Here is a 19,064-nt window from a genome sequence, read left to right on the forward strand (position 1 = left end):
TATCCGTTCAAACACTGAAAATAGAAAATGGCGTCTTCACATGCACGCGCGCACCTGTGTCATTGTTCTCAGATCATCCACTTTCCAAAAGCCCTACTGTTTTTCGCCCAGGGACTGCAGAGTCATCATTCCCCTGTTGAGAAGCCTTTTTGTGCTAGACATGGCAATCCGGTACCGCTTGGCAATCCGGTACCGGTAGTAGACAAAACAGTCTATGACTGGGATGGCTGAGGTCTTTGACCATTTTTAGGGCCTTCCTCTGACACCGCCTGGTATAGAGTTCCTGGATGGCAGGAAGCTTGGCCCCAGTGATGTACTGGGCCGTACGCACTACCCTCTGTAGTGCCTTGCGGTCGGAGGTCCGAACAGTTGCCATACCAGGCAGTGATGCAACCCTTTAGGATGCTCTTGATGGTGCAGCTGTAAAACCTTTAGAGGATCTGAGGACCCATGCCAAATATTTTCCTCTTCACGACTGTCTAGGTCGTGAAGATCGTCCACTTAAGTATGCTGGAGGAGCGCTTCTCTCGCCTGTTGACAGCGTCAACGCTTTCAAGTCTCTCTCCATGAGGATGTGCTCTGTACCAGGTACACATATATATATATATATTTATATACATATACAATTAGTATACAGATGTGTGTGTTTGAAAGTTACTTTGCCGGTACTTCGTTAGTGTGACTCTCTCGAAGGGTGATGTCAAGCTCCAAGTTTGTTTACAATCTAAAGATAACTTAGGTAAATAAATACATAGGTGACATTTCTGAAATGGGAGATACTTTTTCACTTCTGAAATATGCAGTGCAGGGAAACATTAATGCACCTAAATGTGCAATGTCTGTACCAGCAGCACACAATCATGTTGGACATCTACCACAGATAGACCCACTCTAAACTACACATCAACATATATGCTACACACACTACACACTAACACACACAAACTAGATGTTGCCAGTTCAATGCCCCAGTAACCAAGCTGTCAGAGCAGCAGTCTCTTAAAAAGCATGGGCTGAGGCACACCGCTAAATGTTTGTAGAGTTGCTGAGCAACGGAGGGTAAACAGTATCCAAAGAAAGAAAGGAAGTCTCTCAACAATGGTTGTATTAAACAGTTGGAATCATGTGACGTGACTTCCTTCCTTTTATGTTTAGAACATCCGTCTGAAAACATATCCCTTCAGATAGCTGCTGTTTTTTGAACATTTTACTTGCAATGATTGTGATGTGTGGTTGTTTTTGCCTACTTTAGTTGAATGCAAAGTCAGTGTGTAGTTGAATGGAAACATTTAGTTGAATGGAAGTTGCTACATGTAGTTCAGTTTGTAGAGCGTGGCGCTTGCAATGCCAGGATAGTGGGTTTGATTCCCGGGACCACCCGTACATTAAAATGTATGTTTTGGATAAAAGCATCTTCTAAATGGCACATGATTATTATTATTAAGTTAATGTACATGTTTCTGTCCCTCTGTCTCATATTCTACATGAGGAAGAAGGTGCAGAGAGACCTGGATGATCAGGAGAAGCTGGTGTCCCGCTTTGGATTGTGAGAGACAAAACCAACAGAGACTCCATATTCACCGACTCCCCTCTCCTTTTTTTGAAAGTTAAACTTTATTTAACTAGGCAAGTTAGTTAAGAACAAATCCTTATTAACAACGACAGCCTACCGGGGAACAGTGGGTGAACTGCCTAGTTCAGGGGCAGAACGACAGATTCTTACTTTGTCAGCTCAGGGATTCAATCCATCAACATTTTGGTTACTGGCCCAACTATCTAACCACTAGGCTACCTCCTCTACTTATCTTTTTCCCTCTGCTGGAAAGGATTTGTACTGTATTCTCTTCTGGTAAAAATGCTAAATGTTACACTTATTTTCTTGAAATATGAATAAATAAATGGCATCTTTTTGTAGAAACGTGTCTTGTCTTGTCATTGTTGTCTGTCTTCAGTCTCGAAGATCTCAGTTGCATTGAACCATAAGTGGTTGTGGTTTTGTACTATTTTGAGTACCAAACGTTGTGCTCATTTTGTGATAACCGATGTGTTACTGTTGTCTGTGGTAAAGGAGTAGGTCATTTGTTTTGCTCTACTTCTAACAGGCTACATTTCAGGCTCCTATGGAGCAAAACATAATCCAAAACACAACCAAAACAAACTGCAAATGCATCTTTGTAGAGTTTGTAGAGTCACCAACTTCATGTAGTCATTGCGTGTAAGGAATATGGGACTAAATATTAAAGATTTGACTACTTCAATACACTCCAAGACAGTGTTTCCCAACTCCGGTCCTCGAGTACCTCCGGGGCTACAACAAAACGTGTGCTGTTGGGAGTAGATTACTCTGGGACCGGAGTTGGGAAACACTGCTCTAAGTGAATTGGTCAGAATACTTATGACTTCTTCTAATAGGGGGACTAGATACATAACGTGCTTTCATTTCTAAACTGTGAAACAGACATGCATGAAAATACCTTCAAATAAAAGGTGACATTATATACTGTCTCCTCATATTAAATATTTGATCTCAAATCCAAAATGCTGGAGTATAGAACCAAATGTAGCTTTATTGTCAAAATACTTATGAGGACTGTATATGCATTTATATTCCCTCTACTCAGTCTCCGTGCTTCTGCTCCTAACCTGTCATGTATATAAATAATCAATAGGAATTAAGGTTGTGTGTTTATACCTCTATCTGGTCTAGAAGGTTGTGTGTTTATACCTCTATCTGGTCTAGAAGCTTGTGTGTTTATACCTCTATCTGGTCTAGAAGGTTGTGTGTTTGTACCTCTATCTGGTCTAGAAGGTTGTGTGTTTATACCTCCTTCTGGTCTAGAAGGTTGTGTGTTTGTACCTCTATCTGGTCTAGAAGGTTGTGTGTTTATACCTCTATCTGGTCTAGAAGGTTGTGTGTTTATACCTTTATCTGGTCTAGAAGGTTGTGTGTTTATACCTCTATCTGGTCTAGAAGGCTGTGTGTTTATACCTCTATCTGGTCTAGAAGGTTGTGTGTTTATACCTCTATCTGGTCTAGAAGGTTGTGTGTTTATACCTCTATCTGGTCTAGAAGGTTGTGTGTTTATACCTCTATCTGGTCTAGAAGGTTCTGTGTTTATACCTTTATCTGCTCTAGAAGCTTGTGTGTTTATACCTCTATCTGGTCTAGAAGGTTGTGTGTTTATACCTCTATCTGGTCTAGAAGGTTGTGTGTTATACCTCTATCTGGTCTAGAAGGTTGTGTGTTTATACCTCTATCTGGTCTAGAAGGTTGTGTGTTTATACCTCTATCTGGTCTAGAAGGTTGTGTGTTTATACCTCTATCTGGTCTAGAAGGTTGTGTGTTTATACCTTTATCTGGTCTAGAAGGTTGTGTGTTTATACCTCTATCTGGTCTAGAAGGTTGTGTGTTTATACCTCTATCTGGTCTAGAAGGTTGTGTGTTTATACCTTTATCTGGTCTAGAAGATTGTGTGTTTATACCTCTATCTGGTCTAGAAGGTTGTGTGTTTATACCTCTATCTGGTCTAGAAGGTTGTGTGTTTATACCTTTATCTGGTCTAGAAGGTTGTGTGTTTATACCTCTATCTGGTCTAGAAGGTTGTGTGTTTATACCTCTATCTGGTCTAGAAGGTTGTGTGTTTATACCTCTATCTGGTCTAGAAGGTTGTGTGTTTATACCTCTATCTGGTCTAGAAGGTTGTGTGTTTATACCTCTATCTGGTCTAGAAGGTTGTGTGTTTATACCTTTATCTGGTCTAGAAGGTTGTGTGTTTGTACCTCTATCTGCTCTAGAAGGTTGTGTGTTTATACCTCTATCTGGTCTAGAAGGTTGTGTGTTTATACCTCTATCTGGTCTAGAAGGTTGTGCGTTTATACCTTTATCTGGTCTAGAAGGTTGTGTGTTTATACCTCTATCTGGTCTAGAAGGTTGTGTGTTTATACCTTTATCTGGTCTAGAAGGTTGTGTGTTTATACCTCTATCTGGTCTAGAAGGTTGTGTGTTTGTACCTCTATCTGGTCTAGAAGGTTGTGTGTTTATACCTCTATCTGGTCTAGAAGGTTGTGTGTTTATACCTCTATCTGGTCTAGACGGTTGTGTGTTTATACCTTTATCTGGTCTAGAAGGTTGTGTGTTTATATCTTTATCTGGTCCAGAAGGTTGTGTGTTTATACCTCTATCTGGCAATCCACCAAATTCACTTCAATATTCACCACCAACATTGACCAATATTAGTCAATACTAAAATTAAATGAGTGTCTAAACCAAAGCTTTATTTTTCTTGAGAAACTCTGGCCTACTGTACACAGACAGAGACGTGTGTGTTGTGTTTACAGTATGATGCAACACATGTTTAACAAACGAATATTTACAAATGATTTGATCACACTTAACAATAATATGCATCCTATTCAAAGTCAAAGGAATTTTACAGAACTGCACTAACATAACAGAACATGGATGTACAGTCACAGGAATATAATAAAGTCATCTCCTCACAACAACTGATTTATTAATGTCCATATCTGAAGTCATGACCACTGTCAAAGCCATCAAGTCACACGGTCGCGTTAGAACCGAAGGGTGTGTGTGACTGTTGTCATGGAGACCCAGGTGTTCCTCCAGGACTGAGAAGGCTACTCTACCTGGCACAAAGACACTGAGCAAAGGGTAACAGCCGGCTAGTCCAAAAGCTGGATAGAGGGGCTCAGTGAATGTGTTGTGGAATGTGTACATGTGGGTCAATGTGTCAGAGAAGACCGTGTAGAAGGACAGGGTGCTGGCCGGCCAGTCCAGATACACTCCTATTCTGTGCTTGGAGGGGTCCCTAAAGGGGGGGAATTTAATAACAGTACCATTATGATGAAAATGCATTTTGTGCTGTATACACCAGGACTTGTCATTGCTTCCAATGCCAAAGTCATGGCTGGTGCTGCCTTTTCTTTTGATTCCTTTGTATGTCACTCTGAGAACAGCGTCATCACTTTTTTTGGGGGGGGGGGGGGGGTTAGAAGGATTACTATATCCTATCCCAGGTATTTCTTAAAGAGGTGGGGTTTCAGGTGTCTCCGGAAGGTGGTGATTGACTCCGCTGTCCTGGCGTCGTGAGGGAGCTTGTTCCACCATTGGGGTGCCAGAGCAGCGAACAGTTTTGACTGGGCTGAGCGGGAACTGTGCTTCCGCAGAGGTAGGGGGGCCAGCAGGCCAGAGGTGGATGAATGCAGTGCCCTTGTTTGGGTGTAGGAACAGATCAGAGCCTGAAGGTACGGAGGTGCCGTTCCCCTCACAGCTCCGTAGGCAAGCACCATGGTCTTGTAGCGGATGCGAGCTTCAACTGGAAGCCAGTGGAGAGAGCGGAGGAGCGGGATGACGTGAGAGAACTTGGGAAGGTTGAACACCAGACGGGCTGCGGCGTTCTGGATGTGTTGTAGGGGTTTAATGGCACAGGCAGGGAGCCCAGCCAACAGCGAGTTGCAGTAAGTAACCCAGGCGGGAGATGACAAGTGCCTGGATTAGGACCTGCGCCGCTTCCTGTGTAAGGCAGGGTCGTACTCTGCGAATGTTGTAGAGCATGAACCTACAGGATCGGGTCACCGCCTTGATGTTAGAGGAGAACGACAGGGTGTTGTCCAGGGTCACGCCAAGGCTCTTAGCACTCTGGGAGGAGGACACAATGGAGTTGTCCACCGTGATGGCGAGATCATGGAACGGGCAGTCCTTCCCCGGGAGGAAGAGCAGCTCCGTCTTGCTGAGGTTCAGTTTGAGGTGGTGATCCGTCATCCACACTGATATGTCTGCCAGACATGCAGAGATGTAATTCGCTACTTGGTTATCAGAAGGGGGAAAGGAGAAGATTAATTGTGTGTTGTATGCGTATGGTAACACCTCCTATTGTAACACCTCCTATAGTAACACCTCCTATGGTAACACCTCCTATGGTAACATCTCCTATGGTAACACATCCTATTGTAACACCTCCTATAGTAACATCTCCTATGGTAACACATCCTATAGTAACACCTCCTATGGTAACACCTCCTATGGTAACACCTCCTATAGTAACACATCCTATAGTAACATTTCCTATGGTAACATCTCCTATAGTAACACCTCCTATGGTAACACCTCCTATGGTAACACCTCCTATGGTAACACCTCCTATGGTAACACCTCCTATGGCTATGGTAACACCTCCTATGGTAACACCTCCTATGGTAACACCTCCTATGGTAACACCTCCTATGGAAACACCTCCTATGGTAACACCTCCTATGGCTATGGTAACACCTCCTATGGTAACACCTCCTATAGTAACAACTCCTATGGTAACACCTCCTATGGTAACACCTCCTCTGGTAACACCTCCTATGGCTATGGTAACACCTCCTATGGTAACACCTCCTATGGTAACACCTCCTATGATAACACCTCCTATAGTAACACCTCCTATGGTAACACCTCCTATGGTAACACCTCCTATGGTAACACCTCCTATGGTAACACCTCCTATGGTAACATCTCCTATGGTAACACCTCCTATGGTAACATCTCCTATGGTAACACCTCCTATGGTAACACCTCATATGGCTATGGTAACACCTCCTATGGTAACAACTCCTATGGTAACACATCCTACGGTAACACCTCCTATGGTAACACCTCCTATGGTAACACCTCCTATGGTAACACCTCCTATGGTAACACCTCCTATGGCTATGGTAACACCTCCTATGGTAACATCTCCTATGGTAAAACCTCCTATGGTAACATCTCCTATGGTAACACCTCCTATGGTAACACCTCCTATGGTAACACCTCCTATGGTAACACCTCCTATAGTAACACCTCCTATGGTAACACCTCCTATGGTAACATCTCCTATGAATACCCTCTTCATAATGCATTATATGTGCATCCATCTGCATAATACGCAATGCAAAATAACCTATTAGCTCCTATGTCATGCATCATAATAATGCATTTAGTATATGTATTTATCATTCATTATGTATTTGGTCTTCTTTGTTTTGTCTTTATCTTCATATTGTGGTGGTAGTGTGTGTTCCTTGATGCGCTCTGGGTCTCTCTGGACACTGGAGACAGACCACCACGCAATTCACTGCGGAAAAAGAGAGATGGTTTAACCCCAAAAAACTATTAATTTACACCCACACCACATCACACGCGCTCAAAGTAAAACGTTTGACAACTTACCCTTTTAGCGTGGCACTGCATTGTGCAACCTGGGAGGGACTGGGGATTGTAGGCCGGGGGGACTGGGGATTATAGGCCGGGGGGACTGGGGATTATAGGCTGCGGGGACTGGGGATTGTAGGCTGGGGAGACTGGGGATTGTAGACTGGGGGGACTGGGGATTGTAGGCTGCGGGGACTGGGGATTGTAGGCTGGGGAGACTGGGGATTGTAGGCTGGGGAGACTGGGGATTGTAGGCTGGGGAGACTGGGGATTGTAGGCTGGGGAGACTGGGGATTGTAGACTGGGGAGACTGGGGATTGTAGGCTGGGGAGACTGGGGGGACTGGGGATTGTAGGCTGGGGAGACTGGGGATTGTAGGCTGGGGGGACTGGGGATTGTAGACTGGGGATTGTTGGCTGGGGAGACTGGGGATTATAGGCTGGGGGGACTGGGGATTGTAGGCCGGGGGGACTGGGGATTGTAGGCTGGGGAGACTGGGGATTGTAGGCTGGGGGGACTGGGAGAGACAGAGAGAGATAGAGGTAACACTGGCCTCTATGTCCTCAACCTGGTACTACAACACAAGGCAAAACTGACTTGAACCATTTCAGGGAAATTGGTCTCACCTTTGTTGAAAGAGCGTTTCTCCACTGTTGCCCTCTGCTATCCTCCCTTCAGTGTACTCCTTTTTTCTTCCCAAAGACAAACTTCTCTTTTTGGAGAAAGTGGTAATGTCCCTCTCCTCTCTCCTCCCTTTGGAGCAATTGATCCCCATCTCTTTCTCTCAAGTCTCAATCTACGGAACATGAGTGAACTCATGAAAACATATTTTTGTATTCTTCAGAAGTCCAAATGTCTAAAACGCCAAATGTATACTGAACCTTACCAAATTAAAGACAATTGCTGTTACCTAGAAAACAGTTACAAATATATTTTACTCTTTTATGTATTTCAAATCCATTCGAGTTTGATAAATTGTCAATAACACTTGACTTTCTGCTCCACCATATCAGTAGCACCTAAATATTTGGTTCAACAAAGATTTATTTCAGAAGTTATTCCAAAACAAACATAATATATTGTAATTATTGAAAGAAGATCCTTATCTTTCTGGTAATGGACATTTACTGCGGCGTCACAGTCATGTCGTCCGAGTTTGGCTGGTGTAGGTTGTCATTGTAAATTAGATTTTGTTCTTAACTGACTTGCCTACTTAAATAAAGGTTAAATAAATGTTATTGTGTGAGTGTGTGACAGACAGACAGACAGACAGACAGACAGACAGACAGACAGACAGACAGACAGACAGACAGACAGACAGACAGACAGACAGACAGACAGACAGACAGACAGACAGACAGACAGAGAATGAAAGTGAATGAGAACCCCTATCCAAGAGTGAGAATGAAAAGGAAAGAGAACCCCTCCCATCCTGGCAGATGTTTATCTTAGTCTCAGAGCACAGTAGGACTGTAAGCAAACAATCTCTACAAAGACCCCAACAGTACAGAGTTCCAGATGGCTCATTGTTTGGCTAGTGCACTTTTTATATTCTATTTGATGTATTTTAAGTGTGCAGATACTAGTTCTCTGGGTAGAAAATACTGTTTCTTTTCCAACATTCACTGTTTTTCTAAGTATACAAAACACATTTCCTCAGTATTCCCCTAACTGCTGATAAACAGGATGCCGCTTATTTCCTGTTACAACACCTACTCTCCTCTCAACCCCAGACTGTCGCCATGCAATTTCTTTCCCCAAAAGCTCTCTTACATAGGCAGTATTCACATTTCCTCTACCTCAAGATCTAATTAACATTTCAATTCCTGATCAAATTATAGTTGTGTCACATTTTCCCACAGCACGCACTCGCTCACTAAAGTAAAAAAACTGAACAAACACATTGGCTTCCCCGTGGCTCAGTTGGTAGAGCATGGTGTTTACAACACCAGCATGGTGTGTTATATATACTGGCCTTCCCCGTGGCTCAGTTGGTAGAGCATGGTGTTTACAATGCCAGCATGGTGTGTTATACATACTGGCCTTCCCTGCGGCTCAGTTGGTAGAGCATGGTGTTTACAACGCTAGGGTTATGAGTTATACATACTGGCCTTCCCCGTGGCTCAGTTGGTAGAGCATGGTGTTTACAACGCCAGCATGGTGTGTTATACATACTGGCCTTCCCTGTGGCTCAGTTGGTAGAGCATGGTGTGTTATACATACTGGCCTTCCCCGTGGCTCAGTTGGTAGAGCATGGTGTTTACTACGCCAGCATGGTGTTTGCAACGCCAGGGTTGTGGGTTCCATTCCCATGGGTGGCCAGTACGGGAAAAAAATAAAAAATGCATGAAATGAAATGTATGCATTCACTACTGTAAGTCACTCTGGATAAGAGCGTCTGCTAGACGATTAAAACAAAACAAACATCCAGCATATTTAGGGCCGGATAATTTCTCAGTGTGAATTACTAAGAAGAATTAATTAAAAAGAGAAGAAGACGTTCCAACAGTAGCTAGGTGTCCATCAATTACATTCTAGTCATTTGCATACATTTCATTTCATGCATTTTTTCCCCCCCCGTACTGGCCACCCGTGGGAATGGAACCCACAACCCTGGCGTTGCAAACACCAAGCTGGCGTTGCAAACACCATGCTCTACCAACTGAGCCACAGGGAAGACTAGTAGCTAGGTGGGTGTGGTGCGATAACCCGAGCCGTTGGAATACAATAGTGTGCAACTGGAGCCCGGAATTCGGGGCGTTCCTGTATGGGGGGTGATAAGAGACATATATAAGCCTAGGCAACCGTACCACCTGACATGACACCAACGCCTTACTAACGTCTGCAGGACGCCTGCGTCGCGTGTTAATGAAAGTCATAATGTGCATAGTTTATATTTATATTAATTAAATCTCAAACATAAATGTTAGAAACGTAACATTTTTCAGCCTACGGCTTGTATATTTCCTGTTATCGCTAATGGCCTAGAAAAGATGATGTCCAATCTATAGGTAACATGTCTTTCCCTCAACACCTCATGGCATGGTATCATGTTATCTTATCTCGCTATACACAGATCTAAATGTTGTTAGCCAATCACAGACTGTGTTACCAGTTCCACAGCAGACAAGCAATAAGAGTTTCAGAGTTCACAGGTGCTATTCGGGATCCTTGGGCTGTTCCTACCTCTATCAAGTATAAATGTAAATTGGTTGAGTTTAGTGTTAGTTTAGGGTTTAGGGTAAGGACGTCCCAAGGAATCCGGATAGCGGTGACCGTTCATAGAGTGAGAGACTGGCACGGTATTTAGGAGCTTGGCGGTGATAGACATTCATTACATTTTCTTTACAAGCGACAGAAGCGATTTTCAAGTGTCTGCCTCAGATGATGAAAATAACTACCAAGATGTCCTTGATCCAATTTTAATTTTTATTATTTATTATTTAAGCTTTATTTAACTAGGCAAGTCAGTTAAGAACAAAGTGTTATTTACAATGACGGCCTACCAAAAGGCAAAAGGCTCCTGTGGGGACGGGGGCCTGGGATTTAAAAAATAAAATAAATACAATATAAATATAGGACAAAACACACTTCACAACAAGAGAGACAATACAACACTACATAAAGAGAGACCTAAGACAATAACATAGCAAGGCAGCAACACATGACAACACAACATAACAACAAAATGGTAGCAACACAACATGGTAGCAACACAAAACATGGTACAAACATTATTGGGCACAATCAACAGCACAAAGGGCAAGAATGTAGAGACAACAATACATCACACAAAGCAGCCACAACTGTCAGTATTGAGGAGTAAGTAGGCTATATTTAAGTTGTGATATCGTTAGGAAATATTTAGGCCTACTATGTTTATAAGTCAAATTAGGTTAATTTGAAAATAATTATTTTTTGTTGATCACGAGTTGATAACGTATTGTCGAAAGCACGTAGGCAATATTATTTACTGTGTCGATTGGGGAGTAGGCTAGTGTACATTTGACTTGTAAAAGACAACAAACCCAATCTAATCAAAGTAATCCAAGCTAAATATTTGCACCGATTGAAATGTAATGTGTTTTTTAGTGTGTATTCTGTTACATTAAAAAAATGTCACTGTTGCCTATTAGATCAAATTCAGTGTGCGCACGTCTGATTTGACTTGATCCATGTACAGGTGAGGCCATTCCATGTCTTTATTGCTTTGTATGAGAAGGCAGTTTGGTAGAAGGTGGTGGACCATTTGATGATGCTACATTCACCCCTGGAGGAGGTTTTTGGGACACTGCTATTTAAGTCTGAGCAGAGGTTGACGAAAACGTTCAAAGGTGGTGCTGCTATATTGCATTTTATTTTGAATACCAGGCAGATGTTGGAGTAGAGAATGAAATGGTGTAAATTGAACAAGTTGAACTTGCTGAGTACACTCTTAGAAAAAAGCGGTTCCAAAGGGTTATACGGCAGTCCCCATAGGAGAACCCTTTAAAGAACCCATTTTTGTTCGAGTAACAACCTTTTTGGGTTCCATGTAGAACCATCTGTGGAATGGAACACAAAAGAGATCTCCAAGGCCCCGAAAAGGGGTTCTACCTGGAAACAAAAAGGGTTCTTCTATGGGGACAGCGGAAGAATCCTTTTAGGTTCTAGATAGCACCTTTTTTCCTGAGAGTAGACCTATATTGCTGTGGTTTTCTGTAAAAATAAATGCAACAGGCCCTCTGGTGAATCTAGCAAGACAGTGAATCATTGCATCACCGACTAAGTATGAATATAATGAACATTTATGACTTGCACCGTTATGCAATTATTAAGAGACTAGATACAAAGAGCTAATCCTGGCAACCAATGTTCTAGCATTAATTAATTGAGGCAAGCAGATCAGAGATGTCAAGGTGGCATCCAAGAATATGCTACAGTATGTGAACTGTATAGTGTAAATAACAACTACCAATAGACCTTCTAAATTATAAGCATTTGGTCAATCAAATAATTACTCTGTAAAATGAGGAATGCAGTTACTCTATTTAACTAATTGGATGAAAGAATTGACACTCAAACAATTACAGTGTACTGTACATTAAATACATTATACATTACAGAATTACACAGAGTATATGACTATCACCAATAGGCTTAAACAATGTGGTAACACATGTCTTCAGTTCAGAATAGTCTCTAAGAGAAAACACGATGTGTTTCTGATACACACGAGCTTGGTAGCAAGTTCTCAAAGTTTGAACAAATTCACTGTCCTTTTAACCAAATTCAAGCAGAAACTCACGCCCAACCTGAATTAAGACTTCTTTGCACTTTGCTAGTTATAACAAAAGGCAGGAAAACAGCCAGATTCGAATCTAATCAACTCAATGTAAGTAACGTTAGCTAGCAATCTAAATCCAAAAACAGCTTCAATTATTTATTCCTATTTAACAATATTTTAGAAGGCTTACATCAGCCTGCCTAGTCAGCTAGCCAGACAGTTATGTTTAGCCAACGTTAGCTAGCTAGCTAATTGTTTTTGTAGCTTTCATTTTGTATGTAATGTTAGTTTGCACTTAAATGGCATCTCTCGGGGAGATGTTATTTTATCTTTCCAACCAGGCAAAGTACTATGAAGGCACCAATGATCTCCACAAGAAGCACAACATTCGTAGGGGTCAGAAATTCACTATTCAAGGAAGGCACCAGTTCGCTTCTATTACATGACTGGAAGGATTTAGCTATGAACAACCATTTTTCAAAAACCATTAACCCTCTAGGTAGTTGGTCATCTAGAAGTTGCTAGCTATACATTTGTCATCTTGAGGTATCTAGCTATAAGTTAACTCAGATCAATCAAATTGACAGGTCTAAGCATTTTTTATTTATTTAACCTTTATTTAAACTAGACAAGTCAGTGAACTAGGCAAGTCAGTTTAAAGAACAAATTCTTATTTACAATGACGGCCTAGGAACAGTGGGTTAACTGCCTCGTTCAGGGGCAGAACGACAGATGTTTACCTTGTCAGCTCGGGGATTCAATCCACCAACCTATCGGATACTGGCCCAATGCTCTAACCAGTGCAGGACATTAAGCACATGGAGGAGATAATCCAGACCTTCTCAGAACCATTGTCTCCAAGCTGCCTTCAAAGCTCAGGGAGAAGTGGAGATCAGCTGTGTGGGATTTTCAGGATCAACACAGCAGAGGAACAAAGTCTGAAGACTTTGTGGAGAAGCAGGCCTGAATTGCTTTGGATCCAGTATTCTTTTAAACCTTTTTTATATTCATAAGTATATTGAGTTTTTTTTAAACACAATATACTTGCAGTGAAGCCGCTCAACAACTACATCATATTGGTCATCTAACAGACTCCCATCCAGAGCGACACACAGAGGCAACCAGGGTCAACGCCCTGCTCAAGGGCACGTTGACAGATCTCCCACAGGGTCAAAAACGGGGATCCGAACCAGCGATCCATTAGCAACTGGCCCAAGCTCCCAACCGCCAGGCCACCAGCCCTCCAAGATCCCCCCCACAGTTCCCCAAGAGCTGCCCCTCAACCATCCAAGACCCACCCACAGCCCCCCCAAAGAAAAAGAAAATACTATATATATATATTCCATTCCCCACCCCAAGATCTCCACCCCCTCATTCACCAACAACCAACAAAATGAACAAAAGAGAAAAAAGAGAAAGACAAAGGAAAACAGAAAACAACCATTCAAAAAACAAAAGACATCCAGGACAACAAAAATCATAACAGCAAGGCAAACTGAATATGTTGTGCATGTATGGCACTATTTACATGTGTGTGTGTGTGTGTCTGTGTATGTGCACATGTGTGCATTTGAATGAGAGTGTGTGTAAATACATGTGTACAAACACCTGCACGGCATCAGCCTCAGACAAACCAACATTAGCTGTAACAACACTGCCCCTCAGTGTCATTCAAACTGGCTTTTTGTTATGTTTATTTTGACTTTATTTTTTATACTTTTATCTTTGACCGTCATTCTATCCCGTACCCTGCAACTCCACTCCCACATGTCTCAGCTTCCCTCAGCCCATCCCACCTATCTCTGCAGGCCAGCCTCTTCGGATTTCTACGCAACATATATCTTTCAATGATGATGTGATGTTTAACATTGTCACGCCCTGACCGGAGAGAGGCTTTTTACGTCTCTATTTAGGTTTGGTCAGGCTGTGATTTGGGTGGGCATTCTATGTCTGTATTTCTATGTTGGGGATTGCTTTGTTTCGGCCGGGTATGGCTCCCAATCAGGAACAGCTGTACATCGTTGTTGCTGATTGGGAGTCATGCTTTGGCAGCATGTTTTTCCTTTGGGTTTTGTGGGTAGATGTTTTCTGTTTAGTGTGTTAGGATACCTGACAGGACTGTTTGGCTGTCGTCTGTTTTTCTTTGTGAAGTGCCTTTTTCATCTAAAATAAAAGATGAACAAATTCCACGCTGCACCTTGGTCTACTACTTCAGACAGCCGTTACAAACATACAATTTCTATCGAATATAATCTACAGAATGCGTATTGAAGATAAATACTTTTACGAGGAGTATTAGTAATTGACTGACCCGGTCTCTCCAGATCTCCTAACAGTACTATTTCTAGGGTCATTTTTAGATCAATGCTATGCATTTTCAGCCATTCCTGAACCTGAGACCAGAAACAGGCTACCTGAGGGCAATACCAAAATAAATGGTCTATTGAATATGTAGTCTCACAACAAAATCTGCAGAGCTTTGACGATTGATTTGATGATATGCCCCAAATATTCAACATTTTGTTGGTAGCAAGAATTCCAAATAATAATTTCAGCTCAAACCACGAAGTCTTGAATTTTGCGTCGTTTTATATATCAACTCATACACCTTGTACCATGGAATCGGTACATCAAAAATCTCTTCCCAACTATTTTGCAATCTGTATGGCACAGCTGTCAACATCCTGGTCCTCAATTAAACTGGTATACTTTCCTATTTATGCTATTTTTATTCCTCCGCCAGTTTTGATCCTTTATATTGGGCAGACAGACCAGTTCCCTATATCCTCCCGCTGCCACCTGCCTCCTCCATTTTTGGGGTAATGCTGTAATCAATTGGTTGTAATCTTGGATTGAACAGACCTTCCCAAACAATTCTGATAACTCTATGAAGGACATAACTCTACCATTCCAATTTACAATATAATTTAAAAACAGAATACCCTTTTCAAACATCTTTCCCATAAATACAGGTATTTTATCAACCAGCACATTTGAGTTCAGCCATAATATTTGTTTTATCTTTTCAGGGGGGATGAAATTGAAATTGTAGCCAGCTCTGTAATGCTTGTTTGAAAAAGAGATACTTTGAAAAAAGTATAATTCTCAATTAATTGAAAATGAGACATGGCAATCTGCACAAAGGCAAAAAGGCCATTTTTAAACAATGGATGAGCTTTTCTTAGTAATCTACTGGAGAACCATTTAGGGTTCAAGTAAAACTGTTGAATAAGTGAAGCTTTTAGAGAGCGGTTTAGTGCTTTTATATTTAATAATAACAACCCACCCAAATCATATTCATTATATAGATAGTCACGCTTTATTTTGTCTGGTTTAGCATCCCAGATAAAGAAAATATTTTTTGCTCATTGGATTTGAAAAACAAATCATCAGGAGTAGCAGGGGCATAAACTGAGATAAGACTAAGGAGTTAATCAGGGCATTTTTCCATAAATAGACTAGTATTTACCTCTCCATGGTTGCAGGATCTTATCTATTTATTGTTTCTGGTCATGTGACATTAACCTTGTTTATAGTGTTCTCTGCATGTTTGTTACAGATGATGTCTACTCTCTGCAGAATCACATGCTCTGTTGATGTAAAAAATAATAATTGTACCTTTATTTAACAAGGCAAGTCAGTTAAGAACAAATTCTTATTTACAATGACGGCCTAGGAACAGTGGGTTAACTGCCTTGTTCAGGGGCATAACAACAGATTTTTACCTTGTCTGCTTGGGGATTCAATTTAGCAACCTTTCGGTTACTGGCCCAACACTCTAAACACTAGGCTACCTGCCACCATGCCCCCATCTGTGTTGGACATTGTGTTCTTCATAGAGGCTACAGTTTTTATATGATTATATTTAATAACATGACTGACTTTTGGTCTCTTGGTTTCTCAGTGAACTGGCAAAGCAGCTTGTCACTGGGACATGGACTGAAACAACTGACCTGAACTTTATTAAAGGTAATATTTAGCATTGAATGTTTTTTGCATTCAATGTTATTATTTGATTTCAAATATTTTGTTGCATATTTTGTAACTGCAACTGTTAACTCTTGAAACAGGGACTTCCTGGAACCATAAAGCAGTGATTGTGGTGTCTTCATGCTCATGGTCAGATTTCACTGTTCTAGTATCATCATTTTTTACTAACCTACATTTATAATGAGTAATTAACATTGTTTTATTAACATACATTTATAATGAGTAATTAACATTATGTTTTACTAAGCTACATTTATAATTAGTAATTAACATTATGTTTTACTAACCTACATTTATAATGAGTAATTAACATTATGTTTTACTAACCTAAATTTATAATGAGTAATTAACATTATGTTTTACTAACCTACATTTATGAGTAATTAACATTGTTTATTCATTATTGTCACGACTTCCGCCGAAGTCGGTCCCTCTCCTTGTTCGGGCGGTGTTCGGCGGTCGACGTCACCTGCCTTCTAGCCATCACTGATCCACTTTTCATTTTCCATTGGTTTTGTCTTGTCTTCCATCACACCTGGTTCCAATCCCATCAATTACATGTTGTGTATTTAACCCTCTGTTTCCCCTCATGTCCTTGTCGGTGATTGTTTGTTGTATGTAATGGTGCATTTATGCTCTGGTGTGCGACGGGTTTTGTACCAACTTCCTTTATTTTGTATATGTTGGTTTTCAGAATTTGTGAGCACTTATTAAATGATTCCGTTTATACCAAGTTCGTTCTCCTGCGCCTGACTTCCCTGCCACCAACACGCACCCTTTACAATATGTTTCACTAACATACATTTATAATGAATAATTAACATTGTGTTTTATTCATTATGTGTTTTCTTTCCAGTACACATTATATTTTGCCACAGACACTCCATTTGATTACTCGATCGTAAGTGGTATTATGTCAAATGCAGAAAAGGTATTAATTTAGTATTTACAGATGCTCAAAATGAGTAATTGGAAATGCATTGTGACTGTTCTCGTCCTTCAGCCTGGTCTGAGGAGATGGTGGTGTCTGGTCCTTCAGCCTGGTCTGAGGAGATGGTGGTGTCTGGTCCTTCAGCCTGGTCTGAGGAGATGGTGGTGTGTGGTCCTTCAGCCTGGTCTGAGGATATGGTGGTGTCTGGTCCTTCAGCCTGGTCTGAGGAGATGGGGGTGTCTGGTCCTTCAGCCTGGTCTGAGGAGATGGTGGTGTGTGGTCCTTCAGCCTGGTCTGAGGAGATGGTGGTGTCTGGTCCTTCAGCCTGGTCTGAGGAGTTAGTGGTGTCTGGTCCTTCAGCCTGGTCTGAGGAGATGGTGGTGTCTGGTCCTTCAGCCTGGTCTGAGGAGATGGTGGTGTCTGGTCCTTCAGCCTGGTCTGAGGAGATGGTGGTGTGTGGTCCTTCAGCCTGGTCTGAGGAGATGGTGGTGTCTGGTCCTTCAGCCTGGTCTGAGGAGATGGTGGTGTGTGGTCCTTCAGCCTGGTCTGAGGAGATGGTGGTGTCTGGTCCTTCAGCCTGGTCTGAGGAGATGGTGGTGTCTGGTCCTTCTGGGGAACCTGGAGCTGGACAGGTACAATCTGTTATTTGAATAAAAGTCAATGTCTTTGGAAGATTATCCCAAGTGATATTTAATTTTGAAGTGTTGGTACTTTTTTCTGAAAATATCCAGGCATGGCAGAAGGCTTGTCCACTGGATAGACTAAGGCAAGGCTTTGTTAAGGGGGATCTCCAGCATAGATTACGAATTTAATGGAAAAGGAGACAGGAAGTCACCCAAGTAAGTGTCATGTCATGAAGTTGGTCATTTCTGATAACGAAACCATTTGGAAAATATGACATTATGTCCTCTTCCCAAATGTACTAGTTAAAGGTTTTAGACTACAGTATGTTATAACTATAACTAAAATGTTTTTAGACTACAGTATGTTATAACTATAACTAAAATGGTGGCATGATTTTTACAAACAGCATCAAATATACACTACATGACCAAATGTATGTGGACACCTGCTCACCGACCATCTCATTCCAAAATCAAGGGCATTAATATGGAGTTGGTCTCCCCTTTGGTGCTATAACAGCCGCCACTCTTCTGGGAAGGCTTTCCACTAGATGTTGGAACATTGCTGCAGGGGGACTTGCTTCCATTCAGCCACAAGAGCATTAGGGAGGTCGGGCACTGATGTTGGGTGATTAGGCCTGGCTCGCAGTTGACATTCCAATTCATCCCAAAGGTGTTCAACGGGGTTGAGGTCAGGGCTCTGTGAAGGACAGTCAATTTCTTCCACACAAATCTCGACAAACAATTTCTGTATGTGTATGGACCTCGCTTTGTGCACAGGGACATTGTCAATCAGAAATAGGAATGGGCCTTCCCCAAAATGTTGCCACAGTTGCCAGCACAGAATCATCTAGAATGTAATTGTATGTTGTAGCGTTACGATTTCCCTTCACTGGAACTAAGGGGACTAGCCCGAACCATGGAAAAACAGCCCCAGACCATTATTCCTCCTCCACCAAACTTTACAGTTGGCAGTATACGTTGGGGCAGGTAGTGTTCTCCTGGCATCCGCCAATCCCAGACGTGACAGTCAGACTGCCAGATGGTGAAGCGTGA

The 19,064-nt window shown here is 41.9% G+C and overlaps 1 protein-coding gene and 1 long non-coding RNA gene across 2 annotated transcripts in view; both read left to right on the forward strand.

Annotated features, from left to right (window-relative positions):
- Positions 1 to 19,064, forward strand: part of LOC115149696 (ribonuclease inhibitor-like) — a gene marked incomplete at both ends in the record, with an annotated part of 111,891 nt that overhangs the window by 56,837 nt on the left and 35,990 nt on the right. The window lies entirely within an intron of this gene.
- On the forward strand, positions 17,935 to 18,192 carry LOC115149698 (uncharacterized). The gene is made up of 2 exons (XR_003866951.1): positions 17,935 to 18,017; positions 18,117 to 18,192. It is a non-coding gene; the product is annotated as an uncharacterized LOC115149698 (long non-coding RNA).

Source organism: Salmo trutta, chromosome 15 (genome assembly GCF_901001165.1).
Source record: "Salmo trutta chromosome 15, fSalTru1.1, whole genome shotgun sequence".
NCBI classification, from domain to species: Eukaryota; Metazoa; Chordata; class Actinopteri; order Salmoniformes; family Salmonidae; genus Salmo; species Salmo trutta.